Consider the following 22,198-nt stretch of genomic DNA (forward strand, 5'->3'; position numbering starts at 1 on the left):
GAATCAAACTACGAACCTAGGGATTTCTGTTTCCTAGAGGTCATAAGGGCAAAATATTAGCCCAGCAGTAAATGTGGTAGAGAACTCATTTCTTGTAGAATTGTCTTAGACACATTTTGCTAGCAAATACTAATCTTTATTAACCTCTACCTCACGATAAAGGAGGCTTAGTGTTGGTCTTCAGAAAAGAAATATTTTATTGGCAGCCATGTAGTCTGGATAGAATGTCTTATAGGAATAATAAAGCATGCCTTGACTGGTAGTCATGATGACAAAGATAGAATAGCTTTCAGGCACTAAAAGGAACACAGTAAACTCCCTGAAATCAGCCATCTCCATTTGCTTCCTCAATGTAAAACTGACTTTCCATAACTCACAACTTAGTGTGACCTCCACGTTAGACAAGTAGGAAAACAAAATGGGCTGGGAAGTTTGGAAATTTCTCCATTATCTGGGCTTATACACTCGGATGAACTTTTCCATGGTTCTTTTTCATTATCAAACTTTCAAAATGGTTAATAATGAAAGATGTTAGGGTGACTCATTGGGCTGTTCAATGGTTATTAAAATCTGCTCTCTTCCCTGGATGTCTCATCTTCTTTCTAGCTCTAGCATTCTGAGTGTTGAAAAGAACATTGCCTGGAGGGAAACACTTGGACAAACAGTACGCTTGGAAACAATCCAACTAAAAACTTTGAGGCATGTTCCTGACCCAAATAGGAACATATCCTATTGTCTTTTTGCCCCAGTTTTGCTTGATTTGTAATATCTGAAGAGCTGCAGTTTTAAATAAATTACAGTCTAATTTATACCAACCTAGAATATAAATGTAATTTGGCAATTTACAAATTAGACAGGTGTAGTACTTATGAAAGACACAAAACAGAGAATCTTAGAGAATATTTAAAACCATCAACCAGAGCAGAATGCAGCATAGTACATTGAACCTAGTAGGCATTTGGTAAACATTTGTTAAATTGAACTGAAGGGTTTCATAAAACAGCATTCTCTCTTACTGTAGCTAAAAAAAAAAAAATTCAATGGATTTCTGTTAGTAAGAAATCCCAGTTCAAAATCTTCTTCCCATTCTGTACCCAGCAGTAGTCACCAGCTTTATTTCATCCTACCTACTGTCGTTCCTCCTTCACCATGGCCAAATAGATACAAAGCCTCCCAAGCCCTTGACTACCCATACTACAAGAGGAATGCTCTCACTTCAACTTAACCAAACACTTCACATCCTTCCATTTACAGTATGGATTCCACATCCTCTACTTGTTCTGCCCTGACACTCGAGCTCCAGAGTACTTATTCCCACTTTTCTCTTTTGGCTTCCCCTCTAGTTTAGCTCTTCTCAGGTATGCTTATTTGTTTATTCAGATTTCAGGTTCATTGGTCTTTTTTCCTCAATTTGATTTTTTAACTCCTCAAAATGTCTCATATCTCTTTGTATACCCTTCCTCTTTTTTTTCTGGATTATTAACCTAAGGAATGGGTCCCTTAAGAATCTGTGGGTAGAATCATATTTCAGTATAATATTGCTTGTAAGATTTCTTTGTGATCCTATATAGCTTATTTATTTTTAAAATTTTTCACTGAAATAGAACATGCATCCAGAAAAAATACACAAATCATAGTGTACAGCTCAATGAATTTTTACAAGGTGAACATAACTGTATAATTAGCACCCAGAATAGGAAATAAGCATATTACGTGCACTCCAGAAGGGCCCCTCAGGCCCCCTTCCAATCAGAACCTCCAAGGGTAACACTGTCATGACTCTGACACCCTAGATTTGTTTTACCTGTTCTTAAACTTTAAATAGTACGAATCACTGTTATGTGTTTTACTTGATGCATCTGCAGACATTATTCTGTCTCCAAAGCCTTCACCATGCTGCCAAAACATCCATGGTACCATCCCCCCGAATACACAAACACACAAAGCTGCAGAACCCCTGGACAGCCCCTTCAGCCTTTCCAGCTCTAGGATTTCTAAGAGCCTGATTCTTCACACAAAATGAGGGAAAATGTGCAGAACTAATTGCAAGAGTAAAGTGACTCAGAATCTGGTAATGCCTAAAATAGATGGGCAGTGCCCAAGGTTTGCAGAGATTGATTCATCATTAGTCAGTTCTTGCTGCAAGGGCAGGGTGGGGAGAGTACTTTTGGACTGAGCAAAATGAGCTTTATTTAACTGTTTTATCATACATTGCTCATGGCTTTGTGTTTTGCTTTTTCAAAATAATTTTAAGAATAGTAACCTGCTTTGTGGACTAAACTCTCACATCAGCTAGCACAGGGTCCTGCATGTAAAAGAAGCTCAATGAATATCTGATTATTCATTTTGGGCTTCAGTTGGCCATCTTGATACAAAATGTCAGCTAATTAATTCTTGCAAAAAAGATACATCTTTCTACTTGGCAGTTTTTAAACTAATTTCAATGGAATTTTTTTTGCTTGGTGTCCGTTTTAGGGAGCTATGTTTGCACTGAGGGTGAACAACGCTACACAGACCTCCAAGTATAGGCAGAGGCTGATCTACCCCTCATTATGTTCTTTTTGCCTAGCATTTTATTGTCCTGAATATCTTCTGTTCATTTAATGCCATTTTTGAGAGCTTACTATGCACATAGCACTACATTCAAATGCTGTGGCAGATGAAACAGAAATACAGTACACTGATCCAAATCATTCTGTAATTTAATACCTAGTTTGAGAAACAAGATATAATAATGAAAATGAAAGAGAGCTAAAAAAAGATGCAAGGCTGGCTATATTTAAACAACAATAGTAAATGTTAAAGACAATAAAAATGATTGAATGCAGCCTCCCGTTTGGGAGGTTGGAGGTCTCAAAAACAGATTGTTGGGACTTCCCTGGTGGATTGTTGGGATTCAAAAACAGACTGTCTCAAAAACAGATTGTTGGGACTCCATGCTTCCACTCTACGGGGGTGTGGGTTCGATCCCTGGTCAGGGAACTAGGATCCCGCATGCTGCACAGCACGGCCAAAAAAACAAAACAAAGCAAAACAAAACAAACAAACAAAAAAACCAGATTGTGACCATTATGGTTGAATCAGAATTTCTGTATAGGAAAGGCTTAGGGGATTAGAAGGCAGGGCTGAAGGACTTATCTTGAAGCTGCATGTACATTAGCAAACACATTATTCTTTTGCGCATTATATGTTTATTTGTGTTAGATCTTAAAGAATAGATGCATATGTATAAATACAGCTGATTCACTTTGTTGTACAGCAGAAACTGGCACAACAGTGTAAAGCAATTATACTCCAATAAAGGGCTTAAAAAAAAGAATAGATGGGGTCTGGCTTAGTGAAGAAGAGAGGGTCTTCTTGGTTGAAGATTCAGAATCCACTGTGTTTAATTGCCTTTGTGGAGGACATGATGTGTAAGACAAGGTACCTCTTCTCAAGAAAGTTGCAACCTATATGCAGAGGCATGATTTACATGCATAGAAATAGTACAAATACAAATACAGATTTAATTACAAGTAGAAATAATCTTAAAATAAGTGTCAAGTTCAGGCAATAAGTGATCAAGGGAGAGTACTCAACATTTGCCTTGGTGGTCAGGGTAGGCTTCCTGGATCAGGTGAAACTTGAGTTAGACCTTGAAAGAGACATGGAAATTGGAAAGAAGAAAGGCAGAAAGAAGAGGGAGCCCACATAGAATGACATTGATTTGCCTTCTCTGACTTCCTGGTCAGTATTGAACTCTCTTCCTGTGACTTACCTTCTGAATGACATTATTTTATAAATCTTAAGTGAATAGTGCCTTGAATTGTTTCTGAATTGTGAGCCTATTTCCCCAACCAGCCTGTTGAATGATCGTGTAGCATTGGGAAGCAGTGCTGGATCATAACTTTCTGTCCTGAAATAGTTAACAGAGCTTCTATAGGTATCTCACTGCCAGGAGTTCAGGCACTGGGCCACAGACTTTAGATAAGAGAATGCCTTTGTACTGGAGTGCACTTAATGAGAGAGAGCACCTCTGTCCAGACATATTTGATGAATTCACTCAATTTGAGAAAACCCAAGCCAGTGCACAGACGTTAAGATGAGTAAGGAAAAAGCTCCGTTCACCTTCTTCATTCCAAGGTTGTGAATTCATTCCTGTGAGGCCTTGAGAAGGGAGAGTGGAAAGAGGAGGAGGAGGAGTGGAGGTGGGGGATACAGAGTTTCTGACCTGAATTCCACAACAGAGGAATGTGTGAACAACGAGAGGCACAGGTACAGGCTAGTGCTCTCACATACCTGGGGAAAGCAGTTTTTATCCAACTCCCATTCCTCCATAGACAGTTGGCAGTTTGCTGTGGAGAATTAACATTAATATTAATATTTTCTGCTTTGTTTCCCCTGAGTTTGGAGAATGAGAGAGGGGTACCGTGAGAAAGGAGGAGAGACAAATAACATTTTTGAAACACTTATAAGAATATCCAGAATGACAGCATGAATGGTTTGATGCTAGTTAAAGCTGTCCTGGATCAGCTGTGTTTAAATGAGGACTATAAGGAGTACGAACTGTGTTCTGATTCATCATAAAACTGCAAGATGGTTATGTGGGAGAAAAAATGAGGTCAGCCCCTCTTTTTATGGAATCCTTTGGAAAAGCTAGTTACACGTATTTTGGATTGCCTTGGTGAGAGTCTCTTGGGACAGAAGTTAAGTTCAGAAAATGCAAAACATATACTGGCACAAGCATAGTGCGTTTGTTCAAACTGCCATGCAAACTGTAAGGGCAAATATCAAATATAATTCAGGGCACCTAAAAGGGTGAAGGAAATGTGGAATGAGCTTAATCAGACTGACAGGATAAACCAAAGTCAAGTCATTTCTGTTTTATCAGATTTAATGCACTCTGAATATTGGGTTAAGGAAAAATCTGAGATACCTACAGTTACAGTATCCACTCGTGATTTTTCTTTTGATTGTACTTTTCCTTTGAAATTGATGAATATCTTTAGGGGGCTTTTGCTCTTTACCTAAAGAATGATCCTTTTGCTGAGGGGGCACATTTCATAGTGCACACAGGATCTGCTGTCATGGAGGACAGTGTCCCTCAACCCCAAAACTGACAAGTTCTTCCCATTTTAAACACTGAATCATAATCTGATGTTCCGGAGGTAGCATGTGGAAGGCCATGCATTAAAACACGTTTAGCCTTTGATGGGAAGCTGTTTATAACCTTTGCGGGAAAGGGTGTTCTTGTCCTTATTTTTTGTTTTATTTGTCTGTAATGCATCGAGACAAAGGCAAGCAATAGTAAATTGGCTGAGGTTGGGACGGGATGATGACAATATAAAAGCAAGCTTCATTCAATAATCTACATAAATATACCTTCCTAAAGAAAGTGGTGAATGGCAACATAGAACTCCAGAACCTCTAGTCGTATGTGGATCATTTTTAGTATCAATTCTTTATTGAGTAATAATGCACTTTCAATAAAGTATACAAACCTTAACTGTTTAATTCAATATATAAAACAATCTCCTAGATGAAGATATAGAACATTTCCAGAATTGCACCAGACTCCTTTCTATCTAACTTCTATCACCATAGATTAGTTTTGACTGTTCTTGAACTTCATAAAAATGGAATCATGCAGTGTGTATTCTTTTATGTCTAGCTTTTTTGTCTCATCGGGTCTATTAGATTTATTCATGTTGTTGCAAGCAGCATGTACTATTAGTGAACAATTCAGTAATTCTACAAGTAGATAATAAATGCCTTTCATATACCAGGCATTGTACTAGGTGCTAGGAATCCATAGCCCGGTTATATGTGGTCCCTGCCTTCAAGGAACTCATAGCTTTAGAAGGTAAGATGGACAGGTTAAAAATGATCATATAACCATACCCACTTTCTTGTGACTAATGTTTGTAAGGTTACCTTTCTCATCCTTTTACTTGCAACCTATCTATGTCTTTATAGTTATTTGGTCACATTACATTCATTTATTTAAGTTGTACAGTTCAGTAATATTTAGTATATTCAAAGATATGTGCAATCATCACCACAATTAAGTTTAGAATATTTTCACCATCTCAAAAAGAAACCCTCTATCCATAAGCAATTACAACTCCCCATAACCTCATCTGCCGAAATCCTAAGCAACCACTAATTTACTATAAGTTTGCCTATTTTGGACATTTTCTATAAATGCAGTCATATAGTATGTGGTGTTTTGTAACTGGCTTCTTTCACTTAACATAATATTTTTAAGGTTCATTAATTTGTAGCATATATCTGTACTTCATTCTTTTTTATGGTCGAATAATATTCCATTGTATGGATATACCACATTTTGTTTATCCATTCATCAGTTTAAGAACATTTGGATTTTTTCCCTCTTTTTGACTATTAGGAATAATGTTGCTGAGAACATTTTTGTGTAGACATGTTTTCATTTCTTTTGCATATATACCTAGGAGTGGAATTGATGGGTCAAATTATTACTCTATGTAAACTTTTTAAGGAACTGCTAGACTGTTTTCCAAAGTGGCTGCACCATTTTACATTCCAACCAGCAGTGTTATGAAGGTTCCAACTTCTCACATCCTTGTCAGCACTTGTTATTGTCTTTTAGACTATACGCATCCTAGCAGGTATGAGATAGTACCTCGTGGTTTTGATTTCCTTTTCCTTAATAGCCAATAATGTTGAGCATCTTTTCATGTGCTTATTGGTCATTTGTATATTTTTGTTGAAGTGTCTATTCAGATCATTTGTCCATTTTTAATTGGTTGTCTTTTTATTATTGAATTGTAAGAGTTCTTTAAATATTCTAGATAGATTCTTTATCAGATATTTGAATGTCTCTCATTCTCTCACTGTCTTTTCTATTTCTTGATACTGTCCTTTGAGGCACAAAAGTTTTTAATTTTGATAAAGTCCACTCTATTTTTTTGCTATGTTGCCCATTCTTTTGGAGTTATTTATAAGAATCTGTTGCCCAATCCAAAGATTTATCCCTGTTTCCTTCTAAGAGCTTTGTACTTTTAGTTTTTATATTTAGAACCTTAATCCATTTTGAGTTAATTCTTGTATTTGATGTGAGTTAAGGATCCAACTTCATTGTTTTGCATGTGGATATCTAGTTATCCTAGCATCATTTGTTGAAAAGACTTCATTCCCCTTAACTGATCTTGGCATGCTTGTCAAAAATCAGTTGATCAAGATGTGTAGGCTTATTTCTCAATAAAGTTTTGATTCTATCCTGTTGATCTGTGTGTCTATCCTTATGCCAGTATTACCCCATCTCAATTACTGTTGCTTTGTAGTAAGTTTTGAAGTCAGGAAGCATGAATCCTCCAACTATGATCTAATTATTCAAAATTGTTTTGGCTATTGTGGGATTCTTGCAATTTCTTTAGATTTTAGAATCAGCTTGTGAATTTTTACAAAGAAGTCAGCTGGGATTCTGGTGGAAATTGCATTGACTCTGTTGACCTATTTTGGGGGTATTGCCACATAAAATATTATCTTCTGATAAATGAAAATGGATGTTTTCCCATTTATTTAGGTTTTCTTTAATTTCTTTCAAAAATGTTTTATAAATTTCAGAGTATAAATTTGGACTTCTTTTATTAAATTAATTTTTATGTGTTTTATTCTTTGTAATGGAATTGCTTTCTTAACTTTATTTTCAAATTGGTCATTGCCAGTGCATAGAAATACAATTGAATTTTGTATATGGATCTTGAATCTTGCAGCTTTGCTGAACTCCTTTACTAGTTCTAATAATTTCTCTTCTGCTAATTCTAATGGATTATTTAGGATTTTCTATATATACAAGATTGTGTCATCTGCAATTATAGCTTTAGTTTGTTTCTTCTTTTACAATTTGGATGGCTTTAATTTCTTTTTCTTGCCTAATTGCGCTAGCTAGAATTTTCAGTACAATATTGAATAAACGTGCTGAGAACAGATATCTTTATTTTATTCCTGTTCTTGGGGTGAAAGGTTTCAGTCTTTCACCACTAAGTATGACGTTAAGCTGTGGATTTTTTGAAGATGTCCCTTATCAGGTTAGGAAATTACCTTTTATTCCTAGTTTCTTGAATTTTTTATCATAAAAGGATGTTAGATTTTGTGAAATGTTTTTTATATGTCTATACAGATGATCATGTTATATAGTGTACTACATTAATTTATTTTGTATGATTTGCTCTTTCTTTTTGAATTCCTTTAAATGTAAAGTTAGAGTATTCATATGAGATCTTCCTTCTTAATATTGTCACTTATATATATAAATTTCTCTTTAAGCAATGCTTGAGCTGCAGCTCTTCAGTTTTGGTATGTTTTGTCTTCATTTTTATTTATCTCAGAGTGTTTTCTGATTTCCCTTTGATTTCATGTTTGACCCTTTGATTATTTAGCAGTATGTGATTTAATTTCCACACACTTGTGATTGCCCCAAATATTTCCCATCTGTTGATTTCTAATTTCATTCCACTGTGGTTGGAGAAATAGTTTGTATTATTTCTATCATTTTTAACTTATTCAAGTTTCTTTTATGGTCTGTCCTGGAAAATGATTCATGTGCACTGTATATTTTACTGTTGTTTGGTGGAGTGTTCTAAAGATGTCTGTTGGGTCTATTTAGTTTATAGTGTTGCTCAACATTTGTTGCTTTTCTGCCTACTTGTATTCATTATTAAAAGTGAGTAATTGAAGTCCAACTATATTGCTGAGTTGTCTATTTCTGTCAGGTTTGCTTCGTGTATTTTGGTGCTCTGTTGTTAAGTGCATATACACTTATAATTGTTATATCTTCTTGGTCAGTTGACCTTTTCATCATTATGAAATGTCCCTCTTTGTCTCTAGTAACGCTTTTTGTTTTAAAGTACATTTTGTCTAATTTTGTCTTCATTTAAACTGACTCTTTATGCTAAAATTATGAGTCTATGGTTGAGCCAGATGGGTCTTGCTTTTTATCCATTTTGACAATCTTTACCTTTAAATTGCAGCATTTAGCCCATTTGCTTTAAATGTAGTAATTGTTATGGTTGGGCTTAAGTCTACTTACTTGCTATTTGTTTTCTATTTGCCCCCCCCCTTCTTTGTTCCTTTGTTCTTCTTTCCTTGCCTGCCTTTGAATTAATCAGAGATGTTTTTAAATTTTGTTTTGTTTTGCATTCCATTTTATCTCCTCACAATATTGGCTTTTTATTTATGTCTCCTGGTTATTTTTATTAAGGGGAATTTCGGTTAATCACAGTGTACATATTCATGGGTATGTAGGTGGAGAATAATCTGGAATGTTTGGAAACTAAGATGTTCTTTGAACCTGGATCTCAGAGATCAACATAGGGGTTAACATAACCAATTAATCTGACTAGAGTAATCATAATATTTCCATTTATCAATTACTTATTATACACCAGGCACTGTAATAACTGCTTTATACACATTAAACTAAATCATTTAATCCTCACAACCACCTAATGGAGTAGATATGAGAAAAGTGAGACTCAGTAACTTTCCAAAGGTCACATAGCAAGTAAGGAGCAGATCCAGGATTAAAATGCTGGCAGACATAGTGGAGATGAAAGGGAAATTATATATTATTATTGGAGTACATTTGAAGATTTCTGAGCAGAGGTGAGATGTGAGCAGACTTGTATTTTAGCAAAATAACTCTGGCTGCTGTATTGGAAATGGATTGGAGGGTGCCAAAACTAGGGCTGAGAAACCAGTGAAGACACTATTGTTACAATCCAGGTGAGAAATGATGAGGTCCTAAAATTAGACAGTAATTCTGGAGGTGGAAGGGGAAATTCAAATTCAAGAGAAAAGGAGAAATGTATACATTAGAATCAATATGACCTGATATTGCATTAGCCATAAGAAGAGAGAAAAAGGAGGAAAATCAAGAATGAAAAGCCCCTCCCCTACTTTATGCCTATTACTGTGCAAAGCTGAGGAAGAAAGAGTAAGCAATCATGTCAATTATTAATAACAATATCATCAATTACATATGATGACATATATATGTTAAACTGCATACACAATGTTGTTAATAACACTGTTGTTGTTGTTAATGATACCCTTGTTACCAATAACTTTTTAAATGAGTATGATAATAGTTAACATTTACTAAGTGCTACCTAAGTGCTCAGAACTGTTGTAATTATTTTCTTTACATACATTACCTCATTTAACCCCCATAACAGCCTATGTGTTAGGTGCTATTATTCTCATCTTGTAGTTATGGAAGCTAGAGTAAAAGGAGGTTAAGTAACTGTGCAAAGTCACGCAAAGTAGGCAATAGTGCAGCCAAATCTAGTCTGCAGGTGTTGCTATCTTTTGTCTGGTCTATACAATGTTTTTTTTAATTAATTTGTTTTGAACATGTAAAAAGACAATTTCCAGTTTTTTAAAGATACAGACTTTTCAGCTCCTTTTAGAATATATGATAAAATCTAGCTACAATTGGCATGTTTTCCCACATGGCAATGTTCAACTGGACTTAATGAGCTTCTGCTTTAGACAGAGCACAGGCTCTCATAGACTTCAATGCCTACCCCCCACTTAACTCATTTACATTATCTGACTATCCTTGTAAGGATATGAGTCACAATCCTTAAGGTGTGAGACATACTTACATTTCTCAGGGAATTGGGGAGAAAGGCAAATATAGATAAAACAATAATAAATAATACAACTTATAATTTAATAATACACTTACAATTGAAGACACATTTTAAAGGTATAATTATGAACTGGGCATTGTTACAGCAGATAGCTTACACTAAAGAGTGGGTGAACATAGAATCATAGGTGGGGTTGATCTACTTTATGAAAAATAATACTCCAATAATAATAGTGTTCACCACGTGCAAGGCATTATAATAAATGCTTTACATGAGTATATCTCTTTGAATCCTCTCAAGAACCCTATGAAGTAGATGAATATTATTCTTTTCTTACAGATGAGGAAACTGATGTCCCTACCAGTTTGGTGATTTGTTTAAGGACACACAGCTACTCAGTGACTCAAGAAACCTGAGCTCCTGATTTCTGGTTCAGGTCCTTTATAGAGTAGTTTCAGAAAGAGCTGAAAATCTGGGCAGTTTTCCCATTCTCTAAGGACAGTTTGAACTGAGGAGGAAACAGTGTGGCAAAGAGTCTGCAAGGAGGATGTGCCTCAAGTGATCCAGAGTTGCCTTTAAATTTCTTTCAGAGAGCTGCTGAATAAAAGATGAGACAGATCAGTAGTGGTAAAAGAGATCCCAAAAGTTAATCAATACCACAAATTGTTCTGGATTGAAATTGATGTTATTGCCTGTGGAAAAACTCCTAAGTCCAAGGTGTATCCAATCCCCCGTCTATTATGAAGCTCACTAAATAACCTGTGGGTCAGCGGAGACCTCACTATTCACTCTGGCCAGTGCGTGATCTATATCTCCAGCCCTGAAGAAATCCAGTTTCTAAAAGGTGGTTCAGTTAAACTTTTTTTTTTCTTAAATGGCAAGTCAGCTATTTATGAACTAGTTAACTGTGATAATCCCCTTAAGCTGTAGAGAGCAATTTATGTAGGAAAGACTATCAGCAACATTCTTGGTCCACAGAAGTAAAAAATAGCCTTCTTAAATTTAATCTATGTTAATTAAATATATTAAGGTCTCCATTAGCTTGTGTTCTTAAAATAGTGGATTGACAGCATTATCTGCTTAACTGAGAGTTGAGCACAAACTCTCCTGCTGAAAAAATCTCAGTAATGCAAAAACCCAGAAGATTCCATGCTGAATTCTTAGTGTGTTGGGTTAGTTAGTGGGTGGATTCTTGGGATCATTATCAAATATTGGTGGCAGAGAGATTTGTAAGACAGACCATCAGGTTCAAGCTCTGAAGACCTCTGATCATTGGCAATAATGAAGTGGAGACACCAAGGGAGTCACAGAGCAGAGCAAATAGAAAACTCTTCATTGCCAAATCCTTGGGGGAAGTTCTTCTTTCTGTACCACCCAGCCTTGAGAGCTTTTTAAGAATATTAACTTATCTTAAATGTGATATGGAGCAAATCTAGTGGTTTTTTTTATCTGTACGTGCTATAATACTACTACTGTGTCTCCATCGGCTTTGAAGTACACTACAAGTAATATATTAATAATAAGATACTAAAATGTATGGATTTCTTAATATGATTAAAACAGACTCAAGGTTATTCCTTGTGTCAGTCAGGATCTCAGCAAAAAGTATATGGCACTCAAAAGACTAATAAAAGAGAATTTAATAAAGTGACTATTCACAAAAGTGTAGGCATTCTCCCTGGGCACAAAACAGAGTAGAAAAAGGTGAACAGTCGATCTGGAAGAGCAAGAAGAATATCTAGCACATCCTTTAACAATATGTTAAGCCAACTACAGTAATAAACCCAAAATTTCAAGTGCCTAACATAATAAAGGTCTGATAACGGTCCATGGAGGAAATAGGAGCCTTTGTTCCACGCAGTCATTCAGGGACCCAGGTTCCTTCCATCAAGTTTGTGTGACGGCCTAAGGCAGAGGTCAACAAACTTTTCTGTAAAGGGCCAAGTAGTAAACATTTTAGGCTTCTGGGCCATATAGTCTGTCACAACTACAACAGCTGTTGTAGCATGAGAGCAGCCATGGATAATACTCAAATGAACGAGCGTGGTTGTATTCTAATATATATATTCACAAAAAATAGGTGGCAGCTGGATATGACCCCTGGACCATAGTTTGCCAACCCTGGCCTAAGGCATCACAGTCTTTCTTAGAATTCTCTGCATCTGAGGGCAAATAAGAGGAGAGGAAGTATGTGGAGGATTGCATGGGTTGCTTCTTACTTCCAACTTTGCTGTAAACCGTTGTTTCCCAAAGGATGTTCCATATATTCAACACATGCACTGGAGACTTTCTTAGAGGAAAAATGGGTCTGAGGCCATATAAGTGGAGAAATATGTTCAGTAGATTCTCCCTCCACATTGAGATTTGTGATGGATATTAATATACCAAAGGCTCTGAGAAGTCCTTCAGTATATACACTTGAAAAAATACCTTGGTAAATGCTGCTTTATAATAAAGTCACTGATTTTCACCTGCATTCTGAGTGGGAGATGAAGGAAGCAGGGTCACAGGTAATGCTGGGGGTATTATTTGCAATCCCAGGTGTGCTCATGGGAATTCCTCATGCATGAAAACTTTTAAAAAATTGTAAATAGCCAGGTCATGGAGGCAACCTAAATGTCCATGAATAGATGAATGGATAAAGAAGATATGGTACATATATACAATGGAATATTACTCAGCTGTAAAAACTAACGAAATTGGGACATTCGTAGAGACATGGATGGACCTAGATACCATCATACAGAGTGAAGTGAGTCAGAAAGAGAAAAACAAATATTGTATATTAACGCATATATGCGGAATATAGAAAAATGGTACAAATCAACCTGTTTGCAAGGCAGAAATAGAGACACAGATGTACAGAACAAACATATGGACACCAAGTGGGGAAAGCGGGGTGGGGGGGATGGGGGGGAATGAATTGGGAGATTGGGATTTCCATATATACATTACTAATAAGAAAAAATACATCAAAATGTATACTAAATATATGCAGTTTGTTGTCTGTTAACTGTATCTCAATAAAAGTTCTTAAAAAATAAAAATTTAATTGTAAAGCCAATACATGCACATAGTTAAACATAAAAGTAAGATTCCCTCTAATCCTTCCCTACCACCTATACCAATTACTTGCTTACTTCAATTTCTGTATATTATGTTTATATGCCTATTGCTGTGCTCTGCTTCATGCCTCTGGCATGCTGTCCCTCATGCCACTTTCACGTTCAGCTTTAATTTGGATTCCAAAGACATTTGTCTGTTTCATCCCTCACTATAGTATCTCCAATGCCTACAATACTATTTGACACATAGTGGGTACTCACTTAATAAATGCTGCATAAATGAAATCTTGTATTGCCTGGTAGACTAGATTTCTTCTTAGTACCCACAGCTATCTATCCTCTCTCTCTCTCTCTCTCTCTCTCTCCCTCCCTCCATCCAATAGTCTATTCCAGTTCCAAGCACCCTCCACTTAGGACATGTCATTTAGGGTATCAAACACAACCTCCCTATTGTTTAGAGTAGTGATTCAGAAACCTGGATGATAATAAAAATCACCCAGGAAGCATTTAGAATAATATAGATGTCCAGGTTTTCAGAATCAGAATTTCTAAGGATAGGATCAGGGAATCTGAAACTTTGAAAAACTCAATTGCTATACCTTCAAATACATAAATATTTAATTAAAGGTTGTTCAGTACCAACAGGGAACAAAATAGTTCTTTATTTCGTGGAGTTTGTATTCTAGTAGGGGAATCAGCAAGTAAAATAGTTTAAAAATATGTAATATGTCAGGTAGCATTAGGTCCTATGGAAAAACAAATAAAACAGAGTAGTGGGGCGTAGAATGTCAAGAATGCATATAATAATTTAAGTAGGGTGGTCAATGAAGGGTGCTGTTTTTTCTGTGATTTTCACCACCTCCCCATTCCCACCAATTTATTCTCCACCCATTTTTGCTTTGCTCTATACCTGTGATAGCCAGTCTCCAAGATGACCCCCAGTGATTCTCAGCTCCTGCCATTCACACCCTTGTGTGGGCATCTCCCACATTGACTCAGAATCCATCTGTGTGACCAAGAGAATATGGCAAAGGTGACAGTGTGTGATTTTCAAAGGCTAGGTTATAAAAGACATTGCAGCTTCCACTCTGACCTCTTTTCCCACTCTGTGGGAAGCCAGCTGCCATGTCGGGAGGACACTCAAGCAGCCTTGTGGGAAGGCCCACACAGGAAAGAACTGAGATCTGTCAACAACCAGCATTGTCTGGTCAGTGCTGTAAGTGAGCCACCTCGAAAGGGAATCCTCCAGCCCTAAGTAAGCCTACAAATGACTGCAGCCCCAGCTAACATCTTGACATCAGTCTAATGTGAGACACAGGGCCTGAACCACCAGGATAAGCTACTCCCAAATTCCTGACTCACAGAAACTGTACGACAAAATAAACATTTATTATTTGAAAAGAATCTCAAGTCACTCTGATGCTTCTTTAGGTTTATAAACTCCAGGATTTGAGCATTCTTCTCAACCTTTTTTCTTCATAAGCTTTGTCATCAGATGAAAATTCACATACATGAGATATAGAACATTTTTAACAGTGACTAGTTCTAAAGCAGGAGACTGGAGCATATCTGTGGGAGAACTAGGAGTCTGTGTGTGTGTGTGTGTATACACACACATCCCAGAGCATGGCTCCAACCCTACAAATAGGGTACTAAGCTAAGGGAACTACAAAACTCAGGCAACATGAACAATTCAGGAAGGGATGGAGGAATCCACTTTCTATTATTAATAAGCATATGAGGTGGTGACCAGGTCTCTTTTAGACTCTCGTAGCACCCTAGCCATAAATCTAGCTCTGAAAAAAAATGTTATGATATTTTAAGATTACATGTCTGAAACCTGACAAAGCTGAGCTATCTCCAAGGCCTAACTAGAGTACCTGGCATGTAATAGATGCTCATTAAAACTTGCTGAAATGAACTGAATAGTAGAGCCATCAAATTATAAGGACTGAGATACAGAATTAGGGCCAGACTGTCAATGACAGTGATGCTCTGATGACTATAGACTAGAGAGTCGAGTTAGGGCTCTTTATTTTTTTTATAAATTTATTTATTTATTGGCTGCTTTGGGTCTTCATTGCTATGCGCGGGCTTTCTCTAGTTGTGGCGAGTGGGGACTTCTCTTGTTGCGGAATATGGACTCTAGGCACAGGCTTCAGTAGTTGTGGCACGTGGGCTAAATAGTTGTGGCTCGCGGGCTCTAGAGTAGAGGCTCAGTAGTTGTGGTTCATGGGCTTAGGTGCTCTGCGGCATGTGGGACCTTCCCAGACCAGGGATCGAACCCGTGTCCGCTGCATTGGCAGGCAGATTCTTAACCACTGGGCAACCAGGGAAGCCCTCTTTAAACGCTCCTCCTTCCTCAGCTATTGTTTAGATTAATCCTAGGGGTTGGAGTCCCGCTGAAGCTGCAGGTAGTAAGCAAATGGCCCCAAAAGGGGAAATTGCAAAGGCTGGAAACCAGGTAGAGGCCTGACTGGTATAGTAAGATACCTGAAGAAAATATAGTATTGGAATAGGTGAGGGCACCTACTCTATACGAGAATACAAATAAGGGTGTTAAAAGCAAGAATTTTCTTAGAATCTCAGACATTATGTTAAGTTTCTAAACTCTCACTGATTCTGATGAGAACAACTCTCTTCTCCAGGCAGCTCAGAAAAAAAAAATCTTTTAGGATGACATTATTTTCTTATATCTTCCATTCAAATTAGTCCAGATTCTTGTGATCAGCAGTTTGTAGCCCTTGAAATGTTAAGGAGAAGCATACCAGGCGTCACAGATTAGTGGTGTTTCCCAAAGAGACTGTTACACCTGCCCACACAGGCCAGCGTTTTTCATTACAAACCAAATTTGAGGGGGGGAAATAAACCTCTCTAATTCCTGAGACAAGCACCATCAAAATGATTGAAAAATCTACAGCCCAAATCATTCATATCTTAATCCCTAGAGATGCTCTTCCCCTTCAACCTAGCTGAGTGAAGAAGGCACTTCCCTGGAGATGGCAATTAGATTAAAAAGCCTGGAGCCTTCCCCTTGATTACTTAAAATGATACTAAGTCCTTGAGCTAACTTAGATAGATGGTAATGGTATCCAGGGGGCAGACAACTCAGAAAAGACAACTTCATTGCACTTTCTTTCCAGTTTACTTACTTAACGCTTTGAAAATACTTTTGTAAATTTTATTAAAGAGGCTGCAAGCCTTTTTAAAATGGATCCGAGAGCGCTCTCCTGATTTCAAATAGCTGAATGAAATTCTGCCAAGTGCTGATAATAACAATCCTTCTGTGTCATGGATGGTCAACCCTTACTCCCACCCTTAGAGCAAGCCTTGAGGTTCTAATCAGTATAATGAAGGAAGTAGTTATTAACATTTCGAAAAAAACACCCGAAATTGCTGCTCTTTTGTGAATTATAGTGATGGATTCTAGCTCTTTTTCTTTGGTGAGACTGCTCATCCAGGGACTTTGTGATTAAAAAGGCAGGAGGTTATTTACCAAATGGATAAATGAAGGGGCTATTTACTAAAGAATTCACTCACCACTGGGAACCTTCTCTATATTGAAAATAGGATTTATACCCCTTTGACAATTACCTTCGAAAACTAAAATGTCAGGCACACCTGTATTTTAGGGACCATCCTATTAGTGATTTATGAACAGTAAACAAATGTGTAGATTATCTATTCTAGGTATATATACCTCAGATAAGTTTAGCTCCACCCCCACCCACCCCACAAGTCACTTAGCCTGGCTGTCTCAGTTTCTCGGTTGTTCAAGTGGGATAATGATACTTTCCTACCTCAAAAAGGTGTTTTGAGAATTAGGCAGTTAGTGAGCTGCTTCGAAGATGAACTGCCTTGTTTTCATGATCTTTTTGCTTCTAGTCTGGCTCAGCTGCTACAGCCGTTAAACATATAATGTAAATAGGCCATGTTTGGTTTTCACGTACCCATACACTCTTGAAAACAAAATTTGCTTAAAATATTTTCCCACTTCTCTGCCTTCCGGCTGTGTGGGACTTGGGGTTAATTAGCATCCTCAGGCTCTTATCTCAGGCTTTTCGAAGGGCTAATTAACTAGTGTACACTTTGTCAAATTCTAATGAGAACTGATAAGGAGTCTTTTTACCGGGTTTTATTTTCTCTCCGGGGAGGATATATTATTCTAGCAAACATTTGTTTTTTCCAAGGAGACAATATTTGTTGATTTAACCAATGTTTACTAAGCATCTTTAAGGCCTGTGCGGGATATGGAAGAATACAAAAGAAAAATTTTAAAATGAGCTGATGGATCTGAGAAGGTTAAGCCAGTTATAGAAAATTGTAAGCCACAAACATTATGCGTATGTGTGAAGGGACTCTCCAGTAAACGAGCAGTGAAGTGGGCATAAGGTGACAGCCTTGACTGATGTAGAGCCTTGCTTTGGATAGTAACGAACAAGATGATGTGTGCAGGATGGTCTTCGGAGGGAGATATAATAGGCTTAATCAGGGAAGGAGAGCTTAATCAAGGAAGAGGGTGGGGAAATGGGGAGAAGGAGGCTGGGCTGGGATTCAGAAGAGCTGGGTTTAGTCCTGATGCAGACTTCGTTTTGCACCTTCTTGCCCTTTGGTTGGTCACTTCCCCTCTCAGAACTTTGGGTCACCCCTCCACATTGCAGGGGTTGGGACCACATAAGGGACTTCCAATCAGGGCATTCTAGAATCTGAAAGCTTCTTCAGAGAAGCGAGTTTTAAATTTTAAATCCAGGCAAGTTCTCAAGTTCTCAATAGGTCTTCATGGCTGAAGAGAGAAAGATTACAGGGGTGAGGAATGATCCTTATGAAGGCCCCTCCATGAAAGCTCAGGACCAGAATAAGGAAAAACCAGTCATGGAGAAAAAATACATGACACAAATTTCTGTATCAAATCCATTAAATCTGAGGAGAGGTCGTATCCTGTAGTAGAAAGAACATAAGCTTTGGATTTGACTAGACCTGGCCAAGGTTTGAATCCCAGTTTACCTACTTAGTTGTGATTTCAGGCAAGTTCCATAACCTCTCTGAGCCAAAATTTTCTAACTGTTAAATTGGAATACTAATACTATATACTTAATAGGCTTGTTTTGAAAACTAAATGAGTTAATCTGAGCAAAGCACGTTGTACCCACCTGGCTTGCCATAAACACTCCATAAATGGGAGCCATTTATTGCTCCCAATTACTGAAGCCCTGGTTTGTCTTGACTGTTTTGCTAGACAAGTTCGATTACACAAGGGGCCTCTTTAGCTCCTCCTTAGAGACTGAGCTTTTATCATCTTTAAATTGAGGGCCTCCGTGTCAGCTTACACAACAGCCCCCCCCCCCCCCCCGCCCCAGCGCTATTAGACTTCCTCGACTCCCCTCCCAGAAAACAGGTTTTGAGGCATCTCTGCTATTTTCAATCTGTCAGTATCTGGATCTGCCTGGTCCCAGCCAATCTAGATGTAGAGAGTTGGACCGTATCCTTGTCCTTCAAATGCTTGTGGGGATATCTGATTGAATTCCTGTCAATATAAAGAGTTTTCACAGGATACTGACGAAGCCATTTCCCATAGCCAGGCAGCCCCGACCACCCTTCCTCTCATTCACAGGGGCTTACTGGGGGCCTCTGCTAGGGTGAAGACTTTGGCTCTGTTACTCAGATATGTTAGGCAAAGATCTGTTTGGCGATTAGTTTGATTAGATAGGAGTTTCACACAAAAGGGGGCTTGTGCATTTATTGTAGTTACTGAGATTAAGGGAGCCAGGTACTGCTGTGGGAAGCTGCCTCATAGAAAAGAGAGGCCCAGCCTTCCTCAATGAGAAAAATGACTTAGTTTCCTTGATTTTGCAAAGCACTTGAAAAGCGCTTTAACCAACCCCTTAGCTTGTCTTGTATAATGCTTGTTTGACGCTGGGGGTTTAAGTCTGTGCAGAGTAAGCAAAGTGGAGATTTCATTTTTTACTTGTTTCCCATGATCTCAGCGGCAGCTCAACTGACTCCCCGCCCCCCTGCCCCCACCCCGGCTTTTGTTGTTTCTCTTTTTTCCATCTTTTACACTTAGTTACACACCCTTCTTCCCTGCCTCCCATGCTGGTCTTTTTTCCAAATAGCACCTCTGTCATGGTCTATGTTGATCTAACCTGTACCTCTCCATGGCACTCACCCATTTTATTTTATTTTTTTTAACACATGCAACCCCTATCTGTACATACCCCTTGCATTCAAGCTCTTCTACTCTATATGCTTAGTTACTTGTGTGATTGGAAGAAAAGAAATTATATAATCCTAAAGAGTATAGGTTTGTCTTTGGGAGCTATATTGTACTTAACATCAGAGTAGGAGTGTTTCTGGGACTTCCCTGGTGGTCCAGTGGTTAAGACTCCATGCTTCCAATGCATGGGGCGTGGGTTTGATCCCTGGTCAGGGTAAGATCCCACATGCTGTGCAATGCAGCCAGAAAATTTTTTTTAATTAAAAAAAAATAGGAGTGTTTCTGATCTTAAAACAGACATCAAAATAAATTCAGAAGATATACTATGAGGAAGACCTAAAAGCATGAAAACCTGAAAAGTGGTTCACTTTCCCTTCTCTCCACTTTGTGTGTCCACTACTCTACTCTGTAGTGAAGCCAGACAGTGTCAGCCCTCAAACTGATTCTAAAGACAAGCTTAAGCTAAGTGGAGTGGCTCCCTTCCTCTCCCATCCTGTTCTTCTCCCTGTCTTTCATCTCATCATGTATGGAACATACTTGACACTGGACCTGGCAAAATAAATGATAGTTTAACCAACCCCTGGTATTTCTTATCCCCTTTCCCTACTTTACTTTTCATCATAACACTAGTCACCATCTGCCATACTATATATTTTAGTTAGTTTCTTTCTTGCGTCCTTTCCACACCTCCCATACCCCTCGATACATAATGTAGGCTCCACAGAGGCAGGAACTTGGGGTGTTCAATGCTGCACCACTAGCCTGGCACTTCATAGTTGCTCAATAAATATTTGTTGAATAAAATAAGTAGCTTTTGTCTGTCTTCTCTTCTCTGGGTCATTGGATTATGTGGACACTCTGCTGAAGATCCTGATGAGCTCACTTCTCCCAAGTGAGGAATCGCACTCGCCATCTCACTCCTGGTATCAACTGTACCTATAGGAAGATGAGAAATCACCCACCTCAACACCAAGGAGACAACAACCACAACGACAGCTCAAAGCTATTAAGTCAGCTAACAGTGCCTTGCTCTCAAGTGCAGGTTTTTGTTATCTAGATGTCCAGAGCAATGGATAAAATGAGACAGCATTTACCTAGAGAAGATAGCTCTTTTCCCAGAAAATGCACGATTGGGGGCAGATTTGGGGGCTGGCTGAAACAGTGGTCCAGAAATCTAAGAAGGCAATCAGCTAAGCAAGGTTAGGAGAGAGGGCAGAGAAAGCTGAACTCTTGCTTCAAGTCTGAGTGATTTCAGCTGCTCCTGTGGAAGGAGGGAGTGTTTTTCTTACATAAAATCTCCAGCCATGCATCTGGCCTTATTGTCTGTCTTGCTGTGCTTTGGCTCAGAGATGCTACTTCGAATGGAAAACTTTCTCTTTGAATGGCTTTACTTGAAAACTTCTAATTTGCTAGAGCCAATTAGTTGTTGAAATTTCACAGGAAGTCAGAGTATCTCAAGGTTGAAAGTTTGAGAGGGCATTTAGTGCAATGATTCTCAAACTTTACTTCATGAATGTAAGTTAGGTACAATCTCTTTCTTTGGCAATTAAAACATCGGCTCTTGCCAAGTGTTGGCAAGGGTGTGGGAAAATGGTAGATCTCAGACCTTGCTGGTGGGAGTGGAAATTGATGTAGCCTTTTGTTGGATAATTTGGCAACACATGCCAAAAAGTTAAATTCACATACTCTTTGAACCATCAATTCCACTTATTGGAGACTATCCCACAGATATACCATATTTCATTAATTCTAAGATGCACACATGTTATAGATGTGCATTTTATGCATATCTTAATATTTGTGCAATTAGGATATACCTTTGGTTCAATGAAATATGGTACTTCCCCACATTCACTAGAATTTACCATACAGATTTTTATTGCAGTGTCACTTGTAACAGTAAGATGGAGAAAAGCATAAATGTCTATAGATAGAATACTGGTTAACTAACTTATATGCATCCCAAATAATATCCTATGCAGTTACTTTAAAAACTAGGTTGATCTATATGTGATGATTCAAAAATATTCCTGAGGTATATAATTAAGGGGAAAAGTTAAGATACATACTACCGTGTTTAGAAAAACCTTGTGGAAAAAAAACTGTTTTAATAAGACTATATGTATATATGTATATATATATATTCTGACATATATATACAAATATATTTTTGGTAGGCTATGTAAGCAACTGTTATCAAAGATCTCTCTTGGGGTGAGGGTTGGCTAGTAGAAGAGTTTTATGTTTCATTTTGTACCTTTTCTGTACATTTTGAATTTTCCTAATATGTTCCTATATTG

General features: G+C 37.9%; 1 protein-coding gene across 2 annotated transcripts in view; it reads left to right on the forward strand.

Annotated features, from left to right (window-relative positions):
• Positions 1-22,198, forward strand: part of COL4A6 (collagen type IV alpha 6 chain) — a 263,062-nt gene that overhangs the window by 34,212 nt on the left and 206,652 nt on the right. The gene's annotated exons all lie outside the window — the stretch shown is intronic.

The sequence above is a fragment of the Hippopotamus amphibius genome, chromosome X, assembly GCF_030028045.1.
Source record: "Hippopotamus amphibius kiboko isolate mHipAmp2 chromosome X, mHipAmp2.hap2, whole genome shotgun sequence".
Lineage (NCBI taxonomy): Eukaryota > Metazoa > Chordata > Mammalia > Artiodactyla > Hippopotamidae > Hippopotamus > Hippopotamus amphibius.